Source organism: Gallus gallus, chromosome 2, assembly GCF_016699485.2.
Source record: "Gallus gallus isolate bGalGal1 chromosome 2, bGalGal1.mat.broiler.GRCg7b, whole genome shotgun sequence".
Taxonomy (NCBI): Eukaryota; Metazoa; Chordata; class Aves; order Galliformes; family Phasianidae; genus Gallus; species Gallus gallus.
Window position 1 is genome coordinate 112,199,206 of NC_052533.1, and position 27,814 is coordinate 112,227,019.

The following is a 27,814-nucleotide window of genomic DNA, read 5'->3' on the forward strand; positions in this document are numbered from 1 at the left end:
TCTTACTATGTCTGGTATTACTACTAATAGGTCTTTGTACACAGTACATACTATATTTTACCATTTTTCTTCATGACTTTATACATAACCTGTGGAATGTTAGCTAGTTAGTCACTGTGGTATGGTTCAAGTGCTCCAGTGTTTGCAAAGAATATGCAATTAAAGAACATAAACAAACTGTAATTGCCATTACCCATTGCATCTCATTGAATCAAGAGATATCCTTTCTGATTGATGCAGTGTGATGAGCAATCACTTGTAATTGATTGGAATTCACTCAGTATAGAATGACATGCTCAGTAATTGTTACTAAAAAATAATAACTGGTTAAACCTAACAGGACAGGCTTCAGTCAGCCCATACATTTTAAACATCCTGGTTGCTTCAAATAGTTATGAACCTTACAGGCTTTTTTTTCTGACAGCTTATTGCTTGTGTACACTGAAATTCAAATGCAGTACACCTGTGCATTATCTTTATATATATATTATGAACTGAGGTTGGTAAATGAAGAAGCTTGGTGTGATGTTTTTCTAAATACTTTAAACCATGAAAAGACCCATAACATAAAACATTGATACATGTCCATAATGATCCTTTTTGCTTTTTGAGTTCACAATGAATAAAGCTAAGATTTTCTAATGGGTAGTATACATATAACAACTATTTTCTGCCTTTAGTAGAAAAAAATAAGAATTCAGTGAACTTGATGAGCTTTGAGGGTTTCAGGGAGAGTTTAGGAGGGTCAGATATTGAAGATCCACAATGCAGGGCCAAACTCTCTTGTCATTGTCTCTGGTGAATTAACATTCTCTTCATACAACTTGTGGCACTCAAATCTCAACAGGTTTCAGATAACATATGGGAAGATATTGAGCCAAAAGTTTCAAACTGAATTTGTTTTAACTTCATTCTACATAGTATGACATATGTTCTTATTTATTACAATAAATGAAAAACTTCAATTTTAACATATCTTTACTATATATGTACACAAGATGATTTCCCTACAAAATCTCTCATAATGACTTGACTTTACTGCATTTTTTAAAATTTGTGTTTACACCATGGTACATGTATCAAACCAATACTGCCTTCTGCAGATTCCTAGTATTTTCAGTAACCTATAATAACCTTACTGTGAATGAAAAGTTACACAATCATGGAATCATAGAATGGCTTGGGCTCAATGATCATCAAGTTCAAATCCCCTGCCACAGCAGTGCCACCATCCTCCAGAACTGGTATTGGACCAGGCTGCCCAGGGCCCCATCCAACCTGGCCTTGAACACCTCCAGGGACGGTGCATCCACACCATCCCTGGGCAGCCTGTTCCAGCACCTCAGCACCCTCTCTGTGAAGAACTTTCTCCTGATATCCAGACTAGATCTTCCCTCCCTCAACTTAAAACCATTTCCCCTTGTCCTACACAAGAAAGACTTTAAATAAATTGAAGAAATAAATTATTTTCAAAGGCCTATTTCTATTGAAAAGGATGTCCAACAAAAAAAACAAATCTTGTATTTTTCATACTTATAAAAATTCCAAATCCATTCCACTTACAAGTGCCTCATCATCCTTTTTCTGAGCATGTGGTTTACAGACAGCCATTCACCTGATATATGTCATTCTGACCAGAAAACCCTGACAATGTCACAAATTGCTTGCCGTATTGACATTCTACCAATTATGAGGCCAACATTCTCCCTTTGTGTACAGACAATGAACATATAGGTCCTAAAAATCTCACAAAATTGTACCAAAATGTCAGCAGCAAAATTACACAGCTCCAAACTCATAGACAATGCAAGAGCTGAGTTCATGGGATAATACTACAAAAAAATTAGATAGTGCTATAATCTCATCCTGAATGGGTTTTGCACATGTGAATCACTTCAAAACTTGCCTGGAACAGACAGCTTGAATGGACATGAGAAGGAATGTGAAGTTAAGTGGCCAAGGTGCATTTTAGATTCTTTAACTGTCCCTTTTTCCTCCACAAGAGGTGAGTGTGATGTGGACTGAGGCAGAAAACAAACGGCAAAACTGATAGGTTCTGCATTAATAAGCCCAAAAGGGAAGATTTGGGGTACAAACAGGATGAACTATAGGGAAGCACTTATTTAATCAAGAAAATTTATAATGCCTGTAAGTAGCAGACAAGTGGCAGCAAACGAATCACACCCTAACACATGGGAAGGTATGGTGTGTTGAAACACTGCAGATGAAACGTAAAACAAGCACAGAAAATAGTAGCAGCAGCATATGATATTTTTACAGTGGGAGATTTCAGGCTCATGGACCATCAGGAATTTCAGGTGTATCTGTTTTCTGCTTCACTTCTGTGTTCCAAACCTCTTCTGAAAAAGTCTCCTTCCCTTCCATGAGATCTGCTCACAGCTATGCAGTATCCTTCATAGCTGCTGAGTCCAACCTTACCCGTCTCCATTTTACCTTATATTGTGGCAGTATTTTGCACCTGAACTCTAACCTTTCTAGAGAAAACTTAGTTTCCTATATATTAGGCACAGCTGGCTGGAGTACTGAAGAACAATGAGGAGAGGCAGAGGATGCAGAAAGGTCACCTTTGGAAGGTGCTTTTGAGGAGTTTGGCAGTTCTTCAAAAATTGGTGCAAGAAAAGAACCTGCCAACATTTCCTGCACTGAACTGAGTTATGGACTAGCGAGCTGAAATGAGACAAAATATATAACAGCCTATCAATTTTTCTACTCTTTCCATCCCAAAAACAATTCTTCTTTAAAGAGTAGAAGAACAATTCAACTGATGCATTTACTTTATTTCTCACAGTAAATCTCCATTTGATAGGGACTGTGAATGATGACTAGCAGGTGCTAGATGGAGTTCTGTTTCTTAATGTACATTCAGATATTTTTGGCTACTACAGGGATTTCTAGTCAACTTACTCTTGTAATATTTTTATCCAGAGATTGTATGTTTCTTTGTTTGCTCTTACTCTGAAGAGTTAATTATACTTGCTTTGTGGAAGGTGTCTGGTACAAAGCAGATTATCTTTACTGTGATTTATAAAATCATGTGTAAAAGTTAGAACCAGCATAGTATAAAAATACCAGACTTCTGTTGATTTGAAACCAAACCAGAATTATTATTTGTACAAATGTATAAGTACATAGAAAGATTTTCTATCTGACAGTATACTGCATACAACAGCATGGGCAATAAGAGTTTATTTCTGCCACCTCATGAAATTAATACAATGCTTCAGTAGATTTTGTCTATGTGAAGAGTTCTTTGTGTTGCTGAAGTCTGTGATGTGTTTGCACTGTAATATGCTGTCTAAAAGAAGGATACCTTGATCAAACCAAATGTCCGTGACAACTGTGAGACATTCAAGACTAAATTTTAATAAACAAAAAAGAAACAAGTGTTTGTACTTAGGTCAGAGGTTTTCAGTTCATCTGTGACTAGAATTGCTAGGACCTTGGCAGAAGCTGTTACACATTTAGTAACAAATATTTTCTCATGTTCTATGTGTCATCATCAAATCCTTAACACTCCAAACATGTACAGCAGGCAGTGGCTCTCACCTTGTGTCTGGTTAGTGTCAGCTCCTTCAAGCATTAGCTCTGGGTGTGTTCTGCCTCCAATCATTTCTTAAATAATACTGCCAGTTTTAATACTTACAGTGTATACATATACTTAAATATATACACGTATACTTATATATACATATAGTATATGTATATGTATATGTACATATACATAGTATATATAATATAGTAATACTATATTTCTACGTATGTACTTTTTTTTCTAAGATATTTCTCTGAAAGTACTGAGAGGAAAATTTTGGCTTTGTTTTCTACTTCTAAGTGTCACTCAGTGCTAATTTCAGATTATGGGATAGTTTCTTTATCATTTACATAATGCAAGCACAAGAGAGAAAATATTATATAAAACATAAACCTACTGGGGCAGATTATAAGTGTACTCTAAACTAAAAATCCTCTGGACTCTATGTTGAATGTTATTACAGCTTATCTTATGTATTGTTGAAAGTGATTTTCAGTTCATAAATACAACTTTCAATAATCACTTACAGGATTTTTTATACATGATATACAGTTATGTATTTTTTCATTTGATTGCTTGCTTCTTTGTATGTGTAGGAGTATAAGCATATTTTTTAAATATTCTATTGGTTGATTTGATTTAATAGTTTACATGGCTTCAGGAAGAGAATGGATGAATTTAGGGTTATTAAATATATGCTGCAAATCATACTGAGTTCTGAAAGCCCAAAGTATACAAAGTCTAAAGTGTGTTAAAGAATCATATCTGCTTACAACATTTTTGCTTTCTCACTGAGGAATCCATCATTGCCTACTTTGGAAATAGGATGTGAGACTAAATGATCTTCTGACTGGACTTACTCTAGTCAATCCCATGTATGGTTAGACCATCCTCTTATCTCTAACACTCAACTAATTTTCTAAACCACAGAAATACTGTTCCTTTCCTTACTAGGATTAAGATAGGGCGTGTTATGCTACACTGAAAATAGCTGGTCAAATTCAAGTATGTTGTTAATTTGATACAATATGCTAAAATAAAATAGCTTCACACTGAGTCAGTAGTTGCTATTTGTTCCCAAGTCACTTCTGTCCTTGCAAACTATGACTAGCTTGTTGAGATCCTAACAACTTTAAGAAGAGTTTCCCTCTTATTTGTGTAAAAGGCTTTTCTGCACTTCAGAGCTAATGCCTGTTGCAACCAAAATTGTTTTATTATGAGAGCTCAAGATGCCTGTGGAGGACTCAGGCAAGGACACTACAAGCCTGTAATGCTCCCCTGGGTTGGCTCTGCCTTCCCACCGGGTGCTCAATCACTGTTTCAGGCCATGACTTAGGATTTCTGATACAGTGCCTTTTCTCAGTGTATATTTACAAACATACATATGTTCTTGGAAAAAGGCAGCCCACACCTTGAGTGGGAAGTTGTGCTCAGGAGTAATGAGCACTGACTCTGCAGGACCCTGCACATCCTGCAGGCCATTATCTGATTATCTGAGTGTTATATGGACTGCAGTATAGAGTAATCAAGATAATCATCATCTCACTTCAACAATTGTTGGATGATCTTTATTTTGTACCCTCACATGCCACAAGTCAGCTTTTTCCTTGCTCACCAGAACGCACAGCCATAACAAAGTTGGTGGATACAAGGAGTTACATAGGTGACATCATCCCAACTTTGCAGATGGGGCAGGTTTATTCTGATGCCACATCCATGGCTCCAGGTTGTGTGGTGGGCTGGGGAGGGCTGAGGCTGGGAAGCTGCTCCGCTCACTGGTGCTGCAGTGGCCAGAAGGTATTACAAACTGCTGTGACTGGAAGGTGTTTGCTAATGATACTAAACTGGAAGGATCTGTTGACTGTTGAGTGTGGAGAGGCCTAGCAGGGGGATCTTGACAAATTAGAGAGCTGGACAATCACCAACTGCATGAAGTTTAACAAGAACAAGTTATGGGAAGGCACATCCCTAGCTTTTCATACAGACTGGGGAATGAGAGACTGGAGAGCAGCCCCAATGAAAGAGATTTGGATGTCTTGATTGACAGCAAGTTGAACATGAGTCAACAGTGTGCCCAGGCAGCCAGGAAGACCAATTGTATCCTGGGTTGCATCAGGAATGGCATTGCTAGCCAGTTGAGACTAGTGATTGTCCCGCTCTGCACTGCACTAGTGTGCCCTCACCTTGAGTACTGTGTACAGTTTTGGGCACCGCAGTACAAAAAGGACATAAAATTACTAGAAAATGTCCAAAGGAGGTCTAGGAAGATAGTAAAGGGTCTACAGGGAAAGGCATATATGGAGCAGCTGAGGGCCCTTGGCTTTTTCAGCCCAGAGAAGAGGAAATTGAGAGGAGACCTCATGGCGGCCTACAGTTCCTCACATGGGAGAGGAGGGGCAATCCTGATCTGCTCTCTCTGATGACAGCAACAGGACTCAATGGAATGGTGTGAGGCTGCTGCAAGGGGGGATAGGAATAAGGTTCCTCACTGAGAGGGTGGCCAAGTGCTGAAACAGGCTCCAAGAGAAGCAGTACTGGAGTTCACGAAGCATCTGGACAATGCTCTCAGACATATTGTCTGATTTTTGGATGGTCCTTTGGGGAACCAGGAGTTGGATGCAGTGATCTTTGTGGTTCCCTTCCAACTCATATTCTATGATTCTGATTCTCAAATTTTCTCTCTCTTTTTTTGTTTGTTTGTTTGTTTTTTGTTTCAGTTTGCCTTTTCATAGCATTATTGGTTTACTACCTATGCATTAACACTATTTGCTTCCATGTATTACTGTGTGGTGATATATGGTTGCTCTTACCAGGATATATAAATTTAGTAGAATTGAAAACTTACACTAATTTTAGATCAAAACTTTACATCAGTCAACTGTGTTATATTTTGCCATGTCAGTTCCACATGCTGAAATTCTATATATCAACAAAAAAGGAAGGTTTATATTTTCAATTCTCAGAACAAAAAAAGAAAAATCTTTATGCTATGTAACAGTGAGAAATGAGGAAGCCCTTTTGTTTCTAAGAGTTGATGGGATACCTCTTTAAGCTGTTAAGATGGCTGTAATTTATATATTACATAATTAAAAGGAAAACTAGAACTGAAGAAAGAAAGGACCTCTGATCAGCTGAAAACATTATTACTTGTTTTTCAGGAATAATAATAATAATTTTAAAAGTCTGGTATTGTTTTAACTTGATTTTTTATCTTTGCTAAACCATGAATAGTGATGTAACAATTCCTTGTAGGCACACTGAGCAGTAATCATTATGGATTAGGTTAAAGGAAGATATCATATTAAAAGAAAAGAAAAATCTCATTTTAAATTACCAAACAAGTTTTATCACCCAGAGACAATTTTCACATTTAAACATTTTTAAATGTAATGCTCATTTCTAATCTTAAACTCAATTACTAGATTTTCCTCTGGCTCAGATCAAGGCTGAAAACAGACATTCTTCAAAGTGTGTTTGAAGTTCCCAGAAAAGTTGACTCCACTGACTTTTTCTGTTCAGATTTTTATAGTAATTATCATAAGATATCTGAAGTTGTTTCTAGCTGTAACATATCTATTTTCTGTCAAAACCAGATGTTTAGCATTTCAATTATTTTCCCTAATGTTGGTTAGCTGTTCGTATTTTCTCTTCATTGTTCCCCAACTTTCTAAAGATTTTAAGTTCAAAGTAAAAAGTTTGTTCCCCAGGAATGTGCAAACTATTTAATCTTTCAGTAATCAGATAAAATAGAAGAAAAGGTCTCAGAAAAAGGACTCTAATTATGAGCTTTTTGGAGTGCAGTAAGAACAGTCTCTGAAATGCATGTACAATAAGCTTGTGTGTAGTCAAGATTTATAAGCCTGAAAGTCTAGTGCAGTCTGGTTTAGTGAGGACATTGTGCCAAAAATGAAGTTGAAAAGAAAACTATCACTGTTTGCTCAAGGCAATGAATGTTCACTAGGAAGAAAAGTACTTTTCAGTCTGCTTGCACTACTGTATATGCAAAATGAATTAGTTTTGGAAAGGCATTTTTCTTAGTTGCCATTTCTGAAATTCCACTGAACAGTGATAATTGAACAGAGTTCTTCCAAAGCTGAAAAAAATAGTGTAACTATTGAAATATCAGATATTATAGAACACTGCCATTTCCACATTTGTTGTCCATAATTGTGAAGGAAACAGAATGCTATTAAACCATCTGGCCTTTAAACTACATCAAACAGTTAAATTCTTATCATTATGTTTGGCCAGTAAATGTACAGACATCTTCTAGCAAAAGGCTACATGTGACTGAATTAAATCATCCAAAGTGAACAGAGTTGGCCTGCACAAAGGCTCAAGGCTTATCTTGATGCCACCTTTTCTTGTGCAGAGTATGACTAGTGTGATGAGTACGATAATAATCAACAGGGAAATTCCACTTTCTCAGGTGGAGTTCCACTTTCTAAACAGATCAGAGAAAGAAATGAGTGGTAATGCAGTACACATCAGCATCAACTGCAGTTTACTGATAAACAAGTCTTCAAATTCTTCCTTGAAGAGGGAGCTTTTTTCCAAGCATCAAGCATTTAAGAACATGCAGATGAAGAAGCTGTAATACAATTTGGGGGGCTAGCTGTTTTTATGTGATTATTCCTGTGTCACTGAAACATATTTAGGGAAGATGATCCGGAGGTGTAACCTAACAAAGTTTGTATTTTTGCAAGCAACATGCCACTTCTGCTGAAACATGCATGACCACACTGCTGCTTAACTCTCAGCATTGCCCTCTGTCAATACCCTGTAAGTAGGCACTGAATCTCAGCTAGAAAAGAACCTAATAATCTATTCTGAGCTTGCACTGTAAAGAAGGAAAAAGTATATGTATCAGTCTTCTGTTGTGTTTCTCACAGTTCTTTGTTGTACATTCATCCACCAAATGGCAAAAAGTTACCATTTGCTTTATAATCTTCCTCAGCAACTTCCTTCTCACATGTACATATCCACCTGCTCTACGTGATCTAATTCTTCTAGACCAGGACCATATTGTTTTATAGACAATAATAATTATCACCACAAAGAGTGATAATTATTATCATCATTTTATTGTATTATCATCATTCTAATTAAGAATATAAACATTTCTGGCAAATAAACTCCCACAGATGAACAACAGGGAAGCTTTTAATGAGGTTGAAGATAAATATTTTTCTTTGTCTCTTCTTTCCAAAGTCTTCCACTGGAATCAGCAGTGCTAGTTATGTGAGTAGTATCCAATGGGAGAATAAACATCACCCAAAGCGAATGTCAACCTCACAGGTCCTCTCAATCATGCTTTATTATCTACTTTATTTTCCTCTAGCAAAACATCTAATTTTTGGATGAAGTGGAAGTCTTGAAAATAACATTATGTATAGAGGCAGTTTCGTTCAACTTTTTCATGAAGTTAGCAATGAGGCAGAATTAGAGATGGTTTCCTAAAAGCTAATATTATAAGAAGTTGATTTGATACGTGAAGTAGGCACACAGCAAATAGTTGTCTGTCACAGACTGTTTGATCTTTAACTCCCCTGTGGGCATTATAATTTGGTTTTATTTTGGACACCATCAATGTTCTAGGGAATTTTTTAACTTCATAATACAAAATCCAAAGCAGCAGTTTATTAAAACTTATAATTTTTTTTGTAGGGAAAGAATGAAAAGTTTATTGAAAATCTCTTCTTGATGCAATGGCTGGCATGTTGGAATTGATGTTGGTCCAAGAATGAAAAATGATCAGCAAATATACTGCTCAAGTGTAATGTAAACATACTCTGTGCAATAATATTTATAGTTAACACTATACTGCCTGTCATTTGTATAAAATTTTCTGCAATAAAGGGTTTCTTTCAGAATTTATTTTATTACTTTCCTAAGGCACTTGAACATTCAAATATTCAACTAACTTACTTAAGCTCCCTGAGAGTAAGGGAAGCTTGGAGTATTCTCTTGTTCCCAAGTACATATAAAAGCATGTGATTGTGGACTTCAGCAGTATTTTGATTTCATGTTGAAATGAATATGTAAACAGCATAGCTCCCATCTCTCTGGCCTTACACTACAATATACACCAACAGGTCCTGAAAGTGTTGTATATCACTTTTCCTAATTCCCTTTGCAGCTTGTTGACACTTTTCATTATCAGAACACTGGTGCATTGCATTCTATCTCCTGTGTTAGAAACTTCTTTTATAAACTTCTTTAAATAAATTTGTTGGTTTAATCATGTTATCTTGTTCTCCTATTGCTGGACTTCAAGAACTTCAACAATTCCACATTATTATCTACTGTTCCCATGATTTTGTGAACCCCAATTCTATCCTTCATACTCATCTTGTTTTCAAACTGAAAAACCCTGATCTCTGTCACAACAGGAGCTTCTCTGCCCTACTGGCGTTTTATCTGCATTCTGTACCTTCTGTACATTTTTAAATTCTTCTTCCTTCCTGACATGCAAGAATCAGAAGTACACATTGAGCTCAAGATTTAAGCTCATCACATTTTTATCCAATAGAAAAATAATATTCTCTCTTTTCAGTGTCATTCTAGATGATGCAAAACACTTTGTTGCTTCCTTTGGCCATTCCTGCCCATTAAGCAAACGATTTCAAGAACCTGTCGGTGATGACTATAGTATCTGTTTCCTCATTTGCAGCTCTGCATTCAACACTACAGTAGGAACAATCTGATTTACTTTCCTTAGGTGTTTTTATCTACACTGAAGCTCACTTGCCACATTTCTGCTTAGTCACTCCATTTTAAGGAGCCCTTATGGAATTGTTGGGCATGGTCACAACATCTGACTTCCCAGAAGAGCTTAGTTCTGTCAGAAGAATTAAGGATTTCACATTCATCCACTCTTTTCTTCAAGAGTCTTGGGAAAAATGATGGCAGATAAAAACTATGCTGTCCCTCATCCTTCAGGAAACCCACTTGACTCTTCTACATCCTGGAAAGTGACATTAATTCAACCTTTTACTTCCTGTCCTTAACCCACCTTCAGCCTAGATAAGAAATTTTTTTTCTTGTCTCTTGATTTTCACATAAACTTTGAAGTGTAACCTTTTCAAAAGTTGTTTAAAACTCCAGGAATGTTACAACCCCTGAGTGTTCTTTGTCCATGTGGATCTCCAGAAGATTAAGGAGACAATATTTTCCCTCACAGAAACCACAGAGATTCTTTCCCACCTGTGGCCAGCCTGCTCAGTGATCCTTTAACATGGACTCCACTATCTTCCCTAGGATGGCTACCATACCACTTTGTACTTCCCAGGATGCCCTTCTGGACCCTCATTCTAGAAGGGACTCTTGCTGACAATCTACGTGCCACCTGGCACAGTGACTATTTGTAACCTTCTGTGCTGGGGGTGGCACTTCTGAAGTTTCAAGTGGAGTTTACTTGTGAGTTCATCCAAACAAAATGATGTGCAGAATTCTTGCCTACTCGTTTGATACTTGTGTTATAGTTATTTCCAGTGGTTCTAGCCCTTCCGACTTACTGCTGCAGAGTATTTTTGATGTGAGATTGCCTCCAATATACTCATCAAGGAATTCACTGAACTTTTCTGCTGTGGCTCTTGTCACCACTGAGTGTTTTTACACATTTGTCATCAATACTCCCACCAATTCCCCAGCCTCTGAAGTGTTGAAAGAACTTTGTTGCTATCATCTTGAATATCCTTTGCAAGTTACACTTCAATTTTTTTAGACTTCTTAATCTACTGCTTGTATTTAATCTATCTTTTCTTATGAGCTTTGAATTTTTATTGTCCCTTCCCTTCCCTTCCCTTCCCTTCCCTTCCCTTCCCTTCCCTTCCCTTCCCTTCCCTTCCCTTCCCTTCCCTTCCCTTCCCTTCCCTTCCCTTCCCTTCCCTTCCCTTCCCTTCCCTTCCCTTCCCTTCCCTTCCCTTCCCTTCCCTTCCCTTCCCTTCCCTTCCCTTCCCTTCCCTTCCCTTCCCTTCCCTTCCCTTCCCTTCCCTTCCCTTCCCTTCCCTTCCCTTCCCTTCCCTTCCCTTCCTTCTCTTTTTTCCCCTTAAGATATTAAGTAGACACCATAGGGCCTTACACAAAACGATCATCTTCCACGCTTACAGGCAGTTAGAAATGTAAATACTTTCATGCACTGAGTCCGAGGAGGACTACAGCAATGACAACTTGTCACATGCTTTAATATTTTAACCCAAGACATAAAGTTCTTTTCTTGAAAGGTGCCAGTCTAGGGTTTTCTGCATTTGAAATATGTTTTGGTAAAAGATCATGTTCTGTGGTGTTATTAATTATGCATCTTCAGCGAGGACAAAGGCTTGTACATTGTTTGAAATTGCCAAACTACTTTGTCATTTTTTTTCTTCCACAGCGTACTGAAACAATTCATTATTTATAGCTCTGAGATGACATGCTTTTAGAATATTTCTGAAACTGAATTCTCCATCTCTTTTGTGTTATAGTACGCCTTTTGTTGTAAGGGCTGTAAACAGGATTTATTATCTTTCATTATTAAAACTCAGATTCTAGCTTTAACCTTTTGTATTTCCTAATTGCATGAAGAGGATGGTTTTTTATCAAAGTGCTTTATTTAGGAATAGAGTTCTTTGTGTAGCATCAGTGGGCAAGTTATATTGTTTCTGATATCAGACAGCAACAAATTAGCTTCCAATTTGGTCGCATTCTTGTCAATATAAGATTTACTTAGTCAACATCTCTAAAATCAGAACAAAAATAAGTCTCTGTAGGCTCGAGTAATTTAATACCTGAAACACAGGCCTGAGCAGTTACTAGCTTTTAACATCCTGCAGCTGTTGTTTATGTATTCAGGCCATACAGGAGCCCATTAGAGGAGACAAAGAGATGACTGCAGCTCTAGACTTTGTGGTGTTGGATGCAACCACTTCCTCAGATGTTCTCGATACTACAGTTAGACTTAATAGCACCCTGAATAAAAAGAGAAAAAAATGAAGATTCTGATTTGTCTCAGGTGAGCTACCTGAAATATATCCCAGTTATGGCTAATATGGTCTGGAAGGGTATGAATTCAGAAGGGTATGAACTCTTCTATGATTTGAAGAAACATATCAATCTGTATCTTGTTTGCCTTCTGAGGGGCTTGTTGACTTCTCTGTATATTTCTAATTGTCCATGTGGTGGCAGTCTCAAAGTATATATCATCTCTACTTGGAAGGTATATTTGAATTATTTTGATAATAAGGATTTGATCCCTTATCATTTTGATAATGGACAAAATAACCCACTCAGAAAGAAATTATTCTCGGAAAAGTTGAGAAAACTTTATCATGCATGACTTCATAACTGTTGCTCTATAGGATAGACTCTGCCAAGGGCAGAGCAAAGACACATGGCATTGCACAAAACACCCTCTTAGGGATTAGGAGCTGACACAATGCAAATACATGCCAGGAAGCATGCTAAAGACCAAATGCTAGGGAAAAATAAGTTTGTAGTTGTAAAGATGTGCACTCGTCACTGTGGCTGAATAATCTTCACTATGTTTTACCAGTGGATATATACCTCATTTGTTGGTAGACTGAAGAGGAAAATCCCAGCAACTCACATGAACTCCCAGTAAAATTCTAAGAAGCGGAATCCAGTTATTTTGTTCTTCAAATTCTTTGTGCGTGCTTGTTACTTGACTAATTGCCACGATCTTTGACAAAGATTATACTATGAAGTCTGAAAAATTCAAGTTTCCAATCTCTGTGAAGCTATCAAAGGGACACACTCGTAAAGGCATTTTCTCAGCCATTGTGCTAAGTTCATGTTTTTGGAACTCAATTTGCTGCTTATTTGTCAAAGTCCTATACTGTAGTGAGACCCCTCTGTTTTGTGCTGTTTTTGTGATTAATGTTTTGGTTTTTTTATCTGTGCATTTTTTGTTTGTTTGTTTGTTTGTTTTCAAAAACAGAGTGTAGTTTGAGCTGGGACATAGGATGGGTGAGAAAGAAAATGATAAATCTGAGAATATCTGTGTAATTATTCTGTAGCTATTGATACAAAATAATGCGCTTTTAAGGACAGGTGTGGTATCTACAATGTTAGATGTATATCATCTGTAGAGGATATAACCAAGTCATTTAAAAAAACTTTTAGGAGGTGAAATCTTTTCTTTATTTTTCTCCGTACATCTGAAAGACTGTTTTCACCTCATTCAAGCAGATGTAGATAAATCACGTGTCTGTTCACTCAGCTCTATTTGACCAGTAAGAGCTTTAAGTGATTTTCTGGACAACTCCAAATGTTCTAGTGGAGATTGGAAACTGAGAAAAAACAATCCCACTTCCTAAAGTAAGTGGAAAAATAACCATAGAAACAAACCAAACAAATATAAAACCTTATGAATAGTATTACTACACAGGGAAGAATCTTGATGAAGTGTGAAGCATGATACAGGGCAGCCTGCTTGGGGTTTTACTGGTATGACTGGTATGCCTCTTAGTTTATTAGCCAGGAGTAAAAATAAAAAACCTCTGAGGTGAACTACAGGGAATTCAAATCACACTTTAAATATAGTCACCCAAATAAGGAGTTAATTTAAAAGTGTTGAAAGTGAACAGGTTTTTGAATTAAAAAAAAAAAAAAAGAATTGTTTCTAAAATCTCCCCAATGAAATTTATCATCCATTTAATTAGATACCTGGGCTCATAGTAAATATTTATTGAAAATCAGTGAATATGTTATTTAACAACCAATATTTTGTATAGCTAAATATGTCATACACTGCTTAATTACTTTGATAAGTCCATATTACTCCATGTGACAAGTGAAAACTTTCCAGCCAATTATGCAGGGAAGTTAAGGAAGATTATAAACTTTACTATATCATATTTATCTATGCAGATATGTATACATGTACATATGACCAAAATTTACAAAGCATATCCAATGATTTTGTGTGCCTCAGTGCTTGGAAGACTAAAAATTGACCTAATTTCACAAGATAAATATTTAATTTTTCCAAAACTTCTTTCAGATGTCTTAGAATGGGCATCCTAAATTGTATATGGCCTTTGTCCTTTAATCCTGATAGTAATCTACTTTTTTTTGCTGGAGTCTCAGTTCAAGTTCAAGACAAGAGTCCAAAAAATAAGCAGTTAAATATTTGAAGAAAAATTAATAACGAAAGTAAATTATATATGCTTCCCGAAGAGAACTTGCTACTTGAAAGGTGCTGGATGAGTGCGCTTAAACAGATCATCAGTATTAAGAAAAGATTGAGGACGTATATTGTTATTTCATACTTTACTCTCTTTTGAAAACTCAGCCTTGACCATCACTGTCTGCAGCTCTGCATATTAAATCATCTTCTGACTTTCTTCTGCAATCACAGCAAAGACATCATATTTGAAGTATAAACTGACCCACTGGGAACTAGACCAGAAATTTCTCAAAGGCAAAGTGACAAAAACGTTCAACCATTAATATTATCAGTGATCAATATTTTAAAAATATTTTTAATTTGCCATTGCAGAAACTTCCTGATTATGAAAATTCTCAATTATTTCTGTTTGAAGTTTTATGAATTAAATGTTAAACACACACACAAACAAAATCTATTTTTGTCTTTATCTGTCAGTATCAATATCAGTATGCTTTAATGGAAAGTGACTAAAATGGCAAACTCTAATCATGCGCTACTAGTAAATTTAACCTGGATTTTGCTGTTGTGTCTGTGCCTCTCCAAAGGAATTCACTGGACATACCCCTGCTCCCTAGAATCATAGAGTCATAGAATGGCTTGGGTTGGAAGGGACCTCAAGGATCATCAGGCTCCAACCCCCTGCTGCAGGCAGTCCTCATTCAGCCATCTGTAAATGTAGCATACAGTGCTTGACAGCCTGAAGGTGGGATGTAGGATGCTTTCTAGTTGAATGAGCTTTGGTAAAAACTGATTCACTCTGTATCTGAAAACCATGCCCCAGTTTTAATATCCTGTCAATGTCTTTGTGCCCACAGAACTCAAAAAGCTACCTCTGTAGTCTTTGTTATGAATTCCACTGGAGGTATTGCCAAATACTTCTATAAATCTGTCCCCATTGGTTTGGGTTAATTGCAATTCATTCAAATATTCAATTTTTTTTTTTCTTCCTGGATCTTAACTTTTTTTGCAGGATTGGACTAAGAGGAGCAAGAGATCACAGCAGAGCAACAGATTATTAAGAGTAACAATAATTTAGTATTGTCATGTAGTCCACAGAAGCCTAGTGAAGTTTTCTCAAGAGAACTCACAAGCATTATGGAAAATATAGCATCTGTCTCAATGCCCTTTAGGGAAAAAGAAGCTTCTGTAGATATTGCAGCAATATTTAGAGAAATAAAATGGACCTGGACAGTCATTCTTCACAGCATGGAAGAGACTTAAATGAAAGGGAGATGCAATGGATGTTAAATTGGATAAATTAACCAAACGTGTGCATGTAACAGAGGAAGGAATAAGCAACACCAAAGAAAGGGAAGCTAAAACAAAGAGTTCTGTGAAATGAGAAATAGTGTTTATTTTTTGTGTTGAACAGAGCAGGGAAAGTATGAAACAGAAACTGTTGTAACTTGCTGGAACAGAGAGTGTACAATTGGACAATTGTTCAAAACTTAATTAGTTTTTGAGTATATCAGAAAACCTCCATCGTGTAGTCAAAAGGATCAAACTTGATCTCCTCTGAGATCTGACAATAATTCTTTAACCAAACCTGAATAGTAAAATTCTATAAAATCAGAAATAATAGAGCTTTTCCAAAAGCTAAATGATAAAAAAGAAAATTGAGCTTTATATGAGGTAGTACAATATTTGAACATGAGAGAACCTCTTCCAGTTCTTCTGAAGATGTGTGAAATTCTACAGAAAGTAAGATTATTTTCTTTATTGTTAGGGGAGTATTTTGATAGCAATAACAATTACATGGCAATGGCCTGTGATGGCCTGCAGTCAAATCCCAAGTCCTGAAGCAGTAAAGAGTCTTTCAATTTTGATTGTATGTCCAGTACAACCCATATAAAGACAATTTCCTCAATGTCTGTACCAGTCATTGTACATTTTAATCCACTGCAACAAAGTTGTGGTTGGCTCTGCCCAGTCTTAAGGATCTTTGGGTTTGGTGCTTCTGCTTTTCCAAAGTCCATTTTTAAAATTCAGACACTTTCTGTATGCCTCATTGTTTGTTATTTTAAATATTCTAATAGGTAGGCAGATTTTCTAAGAAGATTATCTGCCCCTTCTAGCAATTAATATATTCCTTCATGGCGCTGCTATTTGCTTAGCAGCTCTCAATTTCTCCATGTCTGACTGCAGCACAAGTCCTCAAATACCCAATGGAAAAATACCTATTCAGCATTAGCTTGTTTGTCATCCAACTGGTACCAAGGTCACAGTTTTGTGCTGTTTCCAATTGTCTTTTTCATTTCTCCTTCTTTTCCTCTAAGACCATAACCAGTTACTGGTTCCCATAATAAGGGACAATTTTTTTGACAATTCAAAGACCTCATTTGGGACTGCTTCTCATACTGGACAGGTCAGGTTTTTGGAATCTTCCACGTTCTCTCTGCCAACACCTGTTCCATGCTACTCTCTTGAGAGTTTTTCAAAACTAACTACACTGCACTGTTCTTAGAGCAATCTCTGTTTCTCTTGCTTTCCAGGAGAAAAGAATATTTCACGAAGTGTATTAGCTGAGATAAGATAAAGCTTTCCTGATCCCCTTTTTAACAGAATATAACATTATGTAAATAAGGCTTATGTTGTACTCACACCTGTGAATGAAGTTGACAAAAGCTGTGACTAGCTCTGTAAAGTTCTACTGTTGTTACGCATTATGAAAAACAGATCATTTAAAATTCAGTCATAAATTTAAGTCAAATTGTTGACTTAAATTTCATGTGCCTTAAATTGCCATCTGTAAACTGCTTGTTACATAACCTCTGTTTACTGAACAGGGCTTTTGTAAAGATAGATGGATTAATATTTTTGAGGTTTTTCAGTAGTATACGAAAAATTGTTATGGTAGTGTTCCCAAGGGAAAAGGTAATTATTTCTTCAGTGCTTGGATTGTTCACTAGGTATAGAACCTAGGGCTACACTATGAATAATGAGAAATAAAGAGACAAATAAATAAAAATTGAATACATACTCATTAGAAGAGCACTGTCCAGCCTATGCACAGAAAGGGACAAAGGTCATGTTGGAAGTTCAGTGGTTGGTCACGGAGCAAAATATGGGATATGTTAATAAAGACAAATAATAACACCAGGAACTGAACTGAGGCTCTCCAAACCACAGTAGCTGCCATTTCCTAACAGAAAGTTAAACTAACTTAAAAACCTGGTAAATTTGTTTCAGCGTTGGTTTTGTGTAAAATTTCAGAAATAGATAAATTATCTGAAGAAGACTGGTTTTACTTATGCAGAATTGTTCTATTAATAATGCATGATGGCACTAATAAATAAAATCCCATAGTACACCATAAAAATATTGTTAAAATAACTTCTTTTAATAGTGTAATTGAAGTTAATTCCTCTTGAAGAAACTGATTCAAACTATATAGCCCTTGTGACAGTGAATAGTTCTGGCATGTTCCTGCTCTACTGTCCATCTGTTTATGAGAAATAATAAAATTACTGTAATCAAATTGTATATATTATGGTGTTTCAGATGCTATTATGTGTAGTAATTACTGGCAAGTATCAACCCATAAAAATGAGATACTGCATTTTTGGTATCTAAATGAGAACAAAAACATATGATCAATGATTTATATCCTTACTAAGCTTCAGAAAATGTAAGGGAGGAACTAATGAATTTTTTGAAAAACTATTTGCTCAGAAATAGTCATTAGAATTTTTGTCTCATAGAATATTAATTCTCACTGCTCTCTCTTAACTTTTTAAAATGAATTACTTTATAAAGTTCAAATAAACTTTCTAAGAGTCTGTGTAGAAAAAGAAAAGCATTTAAGTTTTCTGGCAACCTTTCTCAGTGTCCACAGAGCTAGGTGACATTTTCTGTTGTAATTTTAATCTGTATTAGTAGGAATCAACTCCAAGACCTTTTGTCAGATTGGCATGTGCATTCTGAATCAATTTAAAAAACTGGATTAAAAAGAAATCTATACCAACATCTAAAGCTACAGGAGATATTACACTAGATTATACTTGACTAGAAAATAGTTAAATTTCATGCTTCATTTCCAGCTGTTACTGATAATACGATGTGAATGGGAATATTTATACAACTAAATTAAGCTGGTTTTGGTACATTATAATAGCAGCTCAAGTGTTGGGAAATTATGTTATTTTCACATTTGCAAGCAGCAGTGAATATTTTAAATCAAATGGTTTGGACAGATGATTAGTAAATATGCTAACCAACTATTTAATAGGAGACACTGTGTCAAAAAAATAATTGCTAGGCAACATAACAATGTCAGTAGAATATCGATATAAGATTCCCAGATAAAGGCAACTGCTTCAGAATTATAGAATTTCTCCTCTTTTAAAAAAAATGTTCACTATTAACATATTTTCCAGTAAATTTATGTATTGCCAGTATACCAGTAAATGGCAAAAAGTGTATGACTTCAGTAAACCTCAGGAAGCATGGATCATAGAATCATAGAATGGTTTGGGTTGGAAGGGACTTTAAGACCATCTACTTCCAACCCCCTGCTATAGGTAGGGACACCTCCCTCTAGACCAGGTTGCTCAAAGCCCCATCCAGCCTGGCCTTGAATGCTTCCAGGGAGGGGGCATTCACAGCTTCACTGGGCAACCTGTTCCAATGTCTCACCGCCTTCACAGTAAAGAATTTATTCCTAATATCTAGTCTAAATCTACCCTCTTCCAGTTTAAAGTCATTTCCCTTTGTTCTGTTACTACATGCCCTTATAAAAAGTCCCTCCCCAGCTTTCCTGTAGGTCCCTTCAGATACTGGAAGGCTGCTGTAAGGCCTTCTCTTCTCCAGGCTCAAGAGCCCCAGCTCTCTCAGCCTGTCCTCATAGGGGAGGTGCTTCAGCCCTCTGATCATCTTCATGGCCCTTCTCTGGACCCACTCCAATAGCTCCATGTGCTTCTTGTGTTGAGGGATCCAGAACTGGACACAGTACTCCAGGTGGGGTCTCATGAGAGCAGAGTAGAGGGGCAACATCACTTCACTAAACTTGGTCACATTTTTCTTGATGCAACCCAGGATATGGTTGGCTTTCTGGGCAGCAAGTGTAACACAGGTTAAAAAAATTATCATCAGGAGTTAATTTTTAACTGGGAGATATAAACAAAATCTGTATACATTTTTGCCATCAGGTCAAATTACTTAAAAGGCTTTGAAATAGAGAGTAAAGAGTAAAACCATTGTCATACATGGCAAACTGAATTCAAGCAAAAAAAAAAAAAAAAGAAAAAGAAAAAGAAAAAAAAGAATAGTGTACATGTACCAAAAACAAGATTCTGTAGCATAAATCATTGTAGCTCAACTGTGAAGTCAGAATGTTTTGGTGCGAAACAGATTTTATTCATAGCGATGATTTTCGTCTAAATAGTACTTGAAATATAAAAACATAATCATCTAGAACTTTAGCACCGGACAAATTATTATAAAGACTTTTGCAATTTTAATCTCCCTGATACACAGAGGATGATAGCGAAGGAAACAAAACCAGCTCAGAGTGAAAAGGCAAAAATTAACAAAACATTGTTTATGAGAAGTGTTAAAATATTTTCTCATGAGAAACATAGAATTTACAGTCTGCTGCATCCTTACTCAGTTAAGGAACTGTGAGTTTGTAAAGAAATACGTAGGCATAAAATGTAATGCTCATATCTGCACACTGTGAGTATTGACACTGCCTTTCCTGAACTTCCCAGGTGCACACTCAGCTGATGTGTATTTGCATAGCTTTTCAATGGCTCCTCAAATTCTCCTTATTAGATACTCCAGAATTCTCATCAGAAATTTCCAGTGCAATTCCCTGAATATGCTATTGGCATCCTTTTTCACATGCACGTAATATGAAGTGAATTATATCCTAGTATAAACACCCAGGACACACTCCTTTGCAGAGTTCTGTGTCTGCCTAGGGTCTTCGAAGCAAAAAAATAAGATAAGCCAAAACAGCAATATGCAGAGAGAAAGGACTTTCTGTAAGAAGTTGAAAGCTATGAAGAATATAAGCCAGGAGTGAAGTGTTCGGATTAACTGTGAGGACAAAGAACTGTAGGTGTTGACTGGAAAGAGTGGACTCTGCTTCCCAAAGTTCTCAATACTGTATGGAATGATTTTATGCAGATGGAGCAGATTTCACCCAAGGGGAGAAGCCATCACAATGCATGCCTCTCCAAAGAGTATGCCCTAGCTTCCTATTTGCAAGCTAAATATTGCTTATCAATTATTAACATTCAGGAAAAGGTGACTACAGTATATCTGTGATGCTAGAACAGAATTAGATGAGAATGAAAAAAGCACTTAGGATAAATAATAGATGATTAACATGTCATATAAATCAGTGTATCATGTTATTTTAATTTGTTTGCTTTTTCTTCTTTTTCTCTCATTCTGAGATTTTATCCTTATTCATTCTGATTATACTTTTCAATGCAGTTCTCTTCTGTATTTGGAGTAACTCCTGTTTTATTTATGGGCTGGGGTAGAGTTCAGTATAGAAGTTAATAAGTAAATTGCTAAGTGCTCTAATGCTGTATCATTCTATTGCTGACATTTGAAAGCTGAACAATGGTATGTTAGGTCTGCCTTTTCCTTATAGCTACATGACATGCCGATTAATAAAAACATGTGCAATAAATCTGTTCATTTAATTAAATTCCTACTAATAAAATTTGAACAACTGTTTAATAAAAATGTACCGTCTTTAGAGCAAGGCAAATGATAATAATAACAGCAATAATGAATAATCACACTCGGTGACTCAGAAGAGGCTTATGGCCCATTCTTACAAATGTGTGTATATTTTTACAATTTTGTACAACATGCTGCTGAAGTTTTCTTACTGCACAGATCTTGCATTCTCTGTTGCTTTACTTTTACCAGTCCTATCAGCCATGTCTGGTGGTCAGTTTGCTCCCTTCTTCAATGGAATTTAAGTGCAACAACACTGAAAGAAGAACATGATTATGTAACTGCTTATATGACAGCAAACAGCCCTGGAACAGTGCAGAATAGAGCAGTACAGAGTCTGTAGATAGCTTCCAAAATATGAATGTAGTTTGCTATTACAAATACAGAGACCTAGATTCTAATGTTAAGAAATCCCCTCTGACACCAACATCTAAAATTTCTCGCTAATGCAGCATTTCAGGTGTTTGATTTTAGTGGCTGTGGGCCACTACTTCTGATGCATACATTATTCCATTCATAGCTTTCAAAAGGGGCTCGTGGGAGATATAGTCCAGCTGATGAACTTGATCGCGGAAGAAAATGAGAGAGTTTGACTTGTGAATTATATTCCTCAGAAGACTCTATGATAATAAGTTGAAATTAAAATGCTTTGTTTTCAGCTATATATTTTCCAGGAAAAAAAAAAAAAAGTAAATAAAAAAATTCAGGCATATTGGGATTTTAATTTTATCACATATATGCTTGTTTTTAATGCGGAAGTGAAAAAAAAAAACTGTTTTGTAACAGAAAAAAAAGTTTTGTAACAGAAACATTCCATTAAATCATCATAAAAAATGCAAAGCCTATGTTTATCCTGGGCTGGGTCATCAACACGTTCGATCTTATGTGTGTTGGTATTCTTCCTCTTATGAGTCTGTCTTCTGCAGATTTGCTTTTACAGTGGTGGTAAAGATGTTTGATTTCCTAATAGTGCTGCATTGTATCAATGATATTGGGTTTTTGTGTTTTTTTTTTTGTTCACAGAACAGCAGATGAGGATATTTGTGGACAAAGTGGATCAAGAATCAGTCATCACGCAGCAATTGGTTTCACACATCGTTTCACTTTCAGTGAATTCTATTGTGTTCAGGCCATGTTAGCGACAAAGAATGTCAGTGCGTCTGAAAGAAAACCATGCCAATCCAACTTCAATCCTGCTCAGCACAGCAATACGTATGTTTGAGAGAACCAATTTTATTTTAGATATGAAGTGTGTTTATGCATTAATATCATATTTTTGTAGTCACATCTGCAAAATTTAAAACAAATTTGAGTGAAACATCTCAGAAAATTAAGCATATAAACATCTGCAGGACTAAAAAATGCTACAAAAACATGTACTTAATATGAACAGGATGATTGATATGCAAAACAGTTTAAATGTTATAAAGTCCAGGTCCAGTTTTCTGGCTTCGTTCAGCTTTGAAATAAACAAAAATGTACAGGTGTGCTCTAGCTTTTCTCAGTGACACAGAAACTAGGAATGGATTCAGCATTTATCACCATTTATAGGTCTCCACCCATATGCAGTGAATGGCTCATACCTTGGGAACTTTGAATGATGTAGTTCAGGATGTGGCTTCTGGATTGGGATCCATTTTTGGCTACTAATCTTCATGAAATATATGCAAAATCCTTATCATTTTAAAGCTTGTCTTACCAAGATTGCTGTGGTAGTGAGTGAGGTTCTCATTCCATATGAACTTATCCCAAAAAATGTCATTGACTGGATCACAGGTTGGTGCTTAGCAGGAAGAAAGCCAGACTATTTAATGTTAAATTCCTGTATTGATCTAAAAAACTTGATTGTTCAGTTTGTTTCTTTCAACATGTAATTTGATTGTATAAGAAAGAGGTGCCTTTCGTAGATATATGGGCCACAACAAAAGCACAAGCAGACAAAAAGTGTATATCAGAAGTGGATTTTTTACAAGGATTTTCAACAAACTGCTGTTTCTGTTTATCTGATTCCTAAAAAGTTTTAAATAAGTTAAAAATATATATATATATTTCTACTATGTTGCTCATGCACAGTTGTATACTGTTTCTCTAATTTGTTTAAATTTGGAAAAAGTTAAAGTATGCAAACGAATAATGCGTATGGAGCTATTATATTTTGACCACCATAAGTGGTAATTTGCAGGTGTTTATGGCTTATTTATAATTTTGTTTGAACATCATCAATTTTGGTATATTACATTTTTCGTGACGTCTAATATGCACTTGCAATAGGAAAATTTGTATTAAGTTGGGATAGTCAGGTTTTAAGAGTCTTCACAGTAAAAACTCTAATTTACAGTATTGTGTGTGTCATACCTGATGGGTTTTTGAGGTCTCAAAGCACAACCAGCTTCAAATTTATGTGGACAGACAGCTCTTCCTTTAAAGGAACTTACATTAATTTCATGATAACAGCTGTATCTATTTTAACTATTTCTTTTCAAAATTGTTAATTGCTTTCTTTTTACTGTATAAGATTGGTACCACTTGATAATTTTATGATCTTATATAGAAGATAGCTCTAATTGTCATTTGCAACAAAGCCCCTTTCATCTTTTCTTTCTTAAGAGATCTTAAAATGGATGCATGCATTAATAATTCACAATTTTAGGCCTCTATAATTTGCCAGAATGGAATAAAACTGCCTTTGAATTCAGGAATAGAAGGTTACCTTAAGGTATGTGGCTATTTCTTATTCAGCTGTATCTGTAATTTAAAATGGATTGATTATTAACTCTTTCAAGAGGAAGACAGAAAGAGCATGATGTAAAGAATGAATTATTCTAATTAATATTATTTCAGTGTTACAAAATCTCACAAGGTTGTAAATCTCCATGATCAAGAAGTTTGGCGTGCACCTTTTCAAATTTCTCAAAACACTGACCTGAATTATGTGATTCAGAATGAATTTTCATCTCACAAGTAATAATATTTGTCATAGTTACGATTATGTTTTCTTTTGAAACACTTCATGATCATTGACTAATACTAATTAATCCTTACATTACTCAAAGGGAGAATAACTATGATTTCCATCTTGAAAATGAGGAACTTGACTGTGTTTTCATTTATGCTGGTGTAAATCATTAAGCCTTCTACAGAAGTGAATGGAATTACACAGCTGGGAAATCAACATGAAATCACTATCAGATCTGAGAAAGTTCTTATAAAGGGGCTTCAAATATATCCAGAAAATTAGTTATTCCCATTTTTTAGCCCAAAAAGCATTGTCAAGCAGTTAAGAAACTGAGCTTTCTGAAATGGGTAGCTTGGCACTTAATTGCAGCTAAGTACTGTTGCTCAGCAATACTTTTATGTTCTTGGTGATTCAGAACAGCTCATGTTTTTATGTACGTATTTCTCAGAAAGTATAAAGCATTACTAAGAATACTCACAAGCAGTTTGTGTATCATGGCCTATTGGTGACTTGGTAATTTCACAAAGTGTTTAAACTTCAGGTTCTATTCTTCTTCAGCAATAATAAAATAAAATAAAATAAAATAAAATAAAATAAAATAAAATAAAATAAAATAAAATACAGAACATAAATAAATGTGTTGTGAGAGCAAGAACATAGACACATTATGATCTACAAAGTCAAGATCTCTGGTTTCTCCAGTTCTGAAATGCCCTATCACTGACTCACTGACTGCTGACGTGACCTTGAACAACTTGTGTCCTTAACCCATGCACATGGATCTACATTTTGTCTGCCTAAAATGATGAATACAAAATTTCAGAAGTTTTGAGTTGTTTACAGCATGCTGAGTTCAGGAATCATCCCAAAACCATATCTAAGGATATGTTTCAAAAAAGTGTTTGTGGCTCTCAATTCCTTCTTTGGCTGTGTGGAGGGGAGGAATGAATTGATCTCTTGTGATATAGTTCATAATGTCTATAGAAAACTGTGGGGTTTAGAGTTAGTATCAGTACAGCTCTTTGATGGTCTTGAAGTTTCAACATGATAAAGCAGTTCTAGCATGTGTAACATAACTGGTCTGTCACCAACTGTAATTTGTAGCATAGGCACAATAAATCTTATATATAGCTACTATTTTTACAGCAGGCACTCCATAAGCAGAACAGATACATAATGAGTGGAAAAGGAGAGCACTCAGCCCCATTCTATGTATTACATGGCACAATGTTTAGAAGTCTTTCTGTTTTCACTGAAAGGTAATTTCAATTTCTGTTTCATTATGTATGCAAATAAACAGAGCAATACATTAAGTGATAATAATATTAACAACCATAGCTTCATTGATAAAGTCAAAGCTACCATATATTTTTTCTTTGAAGTAAACTCAAGACAAAGGCACAGTGGAAGGGACCAATACCCATTTTCTCAGTATTGTGTTTGCAAATTGTCAGCATCAGCTGTCTTGACAGAAACTGCTAGAAATTATGCTTCAGTTACTTTTAGTTACTTTTCACTTTCAGCAAAGATCTCTGCCCTGTCCCAACAAGTAGGCTGTCATATGCTCTGTACTATGATTGTTTTTACTCTGCGCAAGATTCCGTTTGACTGGATTTGAATAGGATCAGTACAACATCAGAAAGACTTCTGTGCTTATGGTATTGGAAATTTTATACTATAGTCAAACTCATATATATCTTCAATACAATATTCATTGCACTTTTTATCTAATTTCTCATCTAAAGTAAAATATATCATTTTTTCAGGGTATAACTCAATACAATATTATACAATATTAATCCTTTCTGATATTCATTCGTATATTTTGGAAGAAAATTAAAAAGTAGTTGATACATAAAAGCTGAAAGATTATGCTCTTATAATACAATATCACTAACAATGTTACAGGAAGCGCCAGTGAGAAATTAGTTTGTTGAAGGTAGATAATTCAACTACGTATTTATGAGGGCTGCTCCAAAAGTAATGCGTCCTGTTATATGATGTTGGCCCATGACATCAGAGGGAGTTGTTGGTAGTATGGCAGTAGAAGTTGAATCCTACCTCCAATATCCCATTCCCTTCTGTTGCTGTGTGACAGATGGCACCACAGGGACAGTCTGACCAAATGGCATCTGACATGAAAGTGCATAGGAAGCAAAGAGGTATCTTTGAATTCGTCCATGTGGAAAAAAATGGCACCCACTGACACTTGCAGTTTCCATGGAAATAAATAGAAGGCATGAATGAATCGACATCCATTAATATTTTCTGAACATTTATGGACACCAAACAGTGGATGGGAGCACAGTGAGGCAGTGGGTGGTGCATTTCAGCAGAGGAGACAGCAATGTGAAAGAACAGAGATGTTCCAGAAAGCCATGCACAGCTGTCTTTCCCCAAGATGAAGGGTGTCATGATCAACTCATCTGCAGAAATCAGTGGGTTACAGCCAGGGAACTACAGAGCTGTACAGAGCTGAATATCAGCTTCAGTGTGTTGGAAATGATGGTGGCAACACTGGAATATTGAAAAGTTTGTGTCAGGTGTGTCCCATGAATTCTGAAACAGGAACAGAAAGAACACTGCATATGTGTTTGTCAGACATTTTCCTAGAAACAGCACCATCATAGAAGCTATGAAACAGTGGGTCACCCCCGCTGATTCAGATTTGTAAGAGTGAAGCATGCAGACTCTTTTTCATTGATGGTGAAATGCACAGCTAATGGTGATGACTATATTGAAAAACAGTGTTTTGTAACTGAGAATTTGTTTTATAGAATACTGTTATTGTGTTCTTTGTGTCTGTTTTAGTTTCCATGAAAATAAATAAGAGGTATTACTTTTGGAGCAGCCTACATACTTGGCTATTTATTAACTATTTCATCTATAGTTTTTGTTTTACTCCAATTCTTCCTTCATTACAGCAAGTACAAAGAAATGGTGTACATGGAAATTTTGCAACTGGATCTTGGAGCTACTCACACAAGCAAGGAGCCCCTGGGCCATGCTCTGCTCTTCAGCAGATAAAAAAAAGATGCTATGGGTTTAGATGTGAAGTTTCTATCACTGAAGTGGTGGTGTTGTGCTGTTGAGAGTTTGTCTCAGGAGGTGTGCAGTTTTCTTGGTTTGGCTGCCAGAGGAATTAATCTTACAGCAGAAAGAAAGGAGGGAATTTAAAGACAACCTTTTGAGGTGGAACTATGTCATCCTGACCGTGGCCTCCATGTGGAGAAATCTCAGCCTGACATATCATTATGCTTTCTAAGACGGTTTGACCCATTCCGCTTCTGAATTGCTTTATTTCCCTGTTGTACTTTGCATTAACTGTATCCCTTGTAGTGGTGCTTCAGATACATTTCAATGTGCCAAGTTAACTGTAAGCCTTGCATAGCTGACTCTTTTTCATCTGTGCCTCTTTGTCAACATCTCTGGCAAACTC

At 36.0% G+C, this 27,814-nt stretch overlaps 1 long non-coding RNA gene across 1 annotated transcript in view; it reads left to right on the forward strand.

Moving 5' to 3' along the window:
- LOC107052734 overlaps window positions 1-23,455 on the forward strand; it is an 80,424-nt gene extending 56,969 nt beyond the window's left edge. The window contains exon 4 of the long non-coding RNA XR_005857395.2: window positions 22,443-23,455. This is a non-coding gene — a long non-coding RNA (uncharacterized LOC107052734). The remainder of the gene's footprint in view (window positions 1-22,442) is intronic.
- The last annotated feature ends 4,359 nt before the right edge of the window (window positions 23,456-27,814 follow it).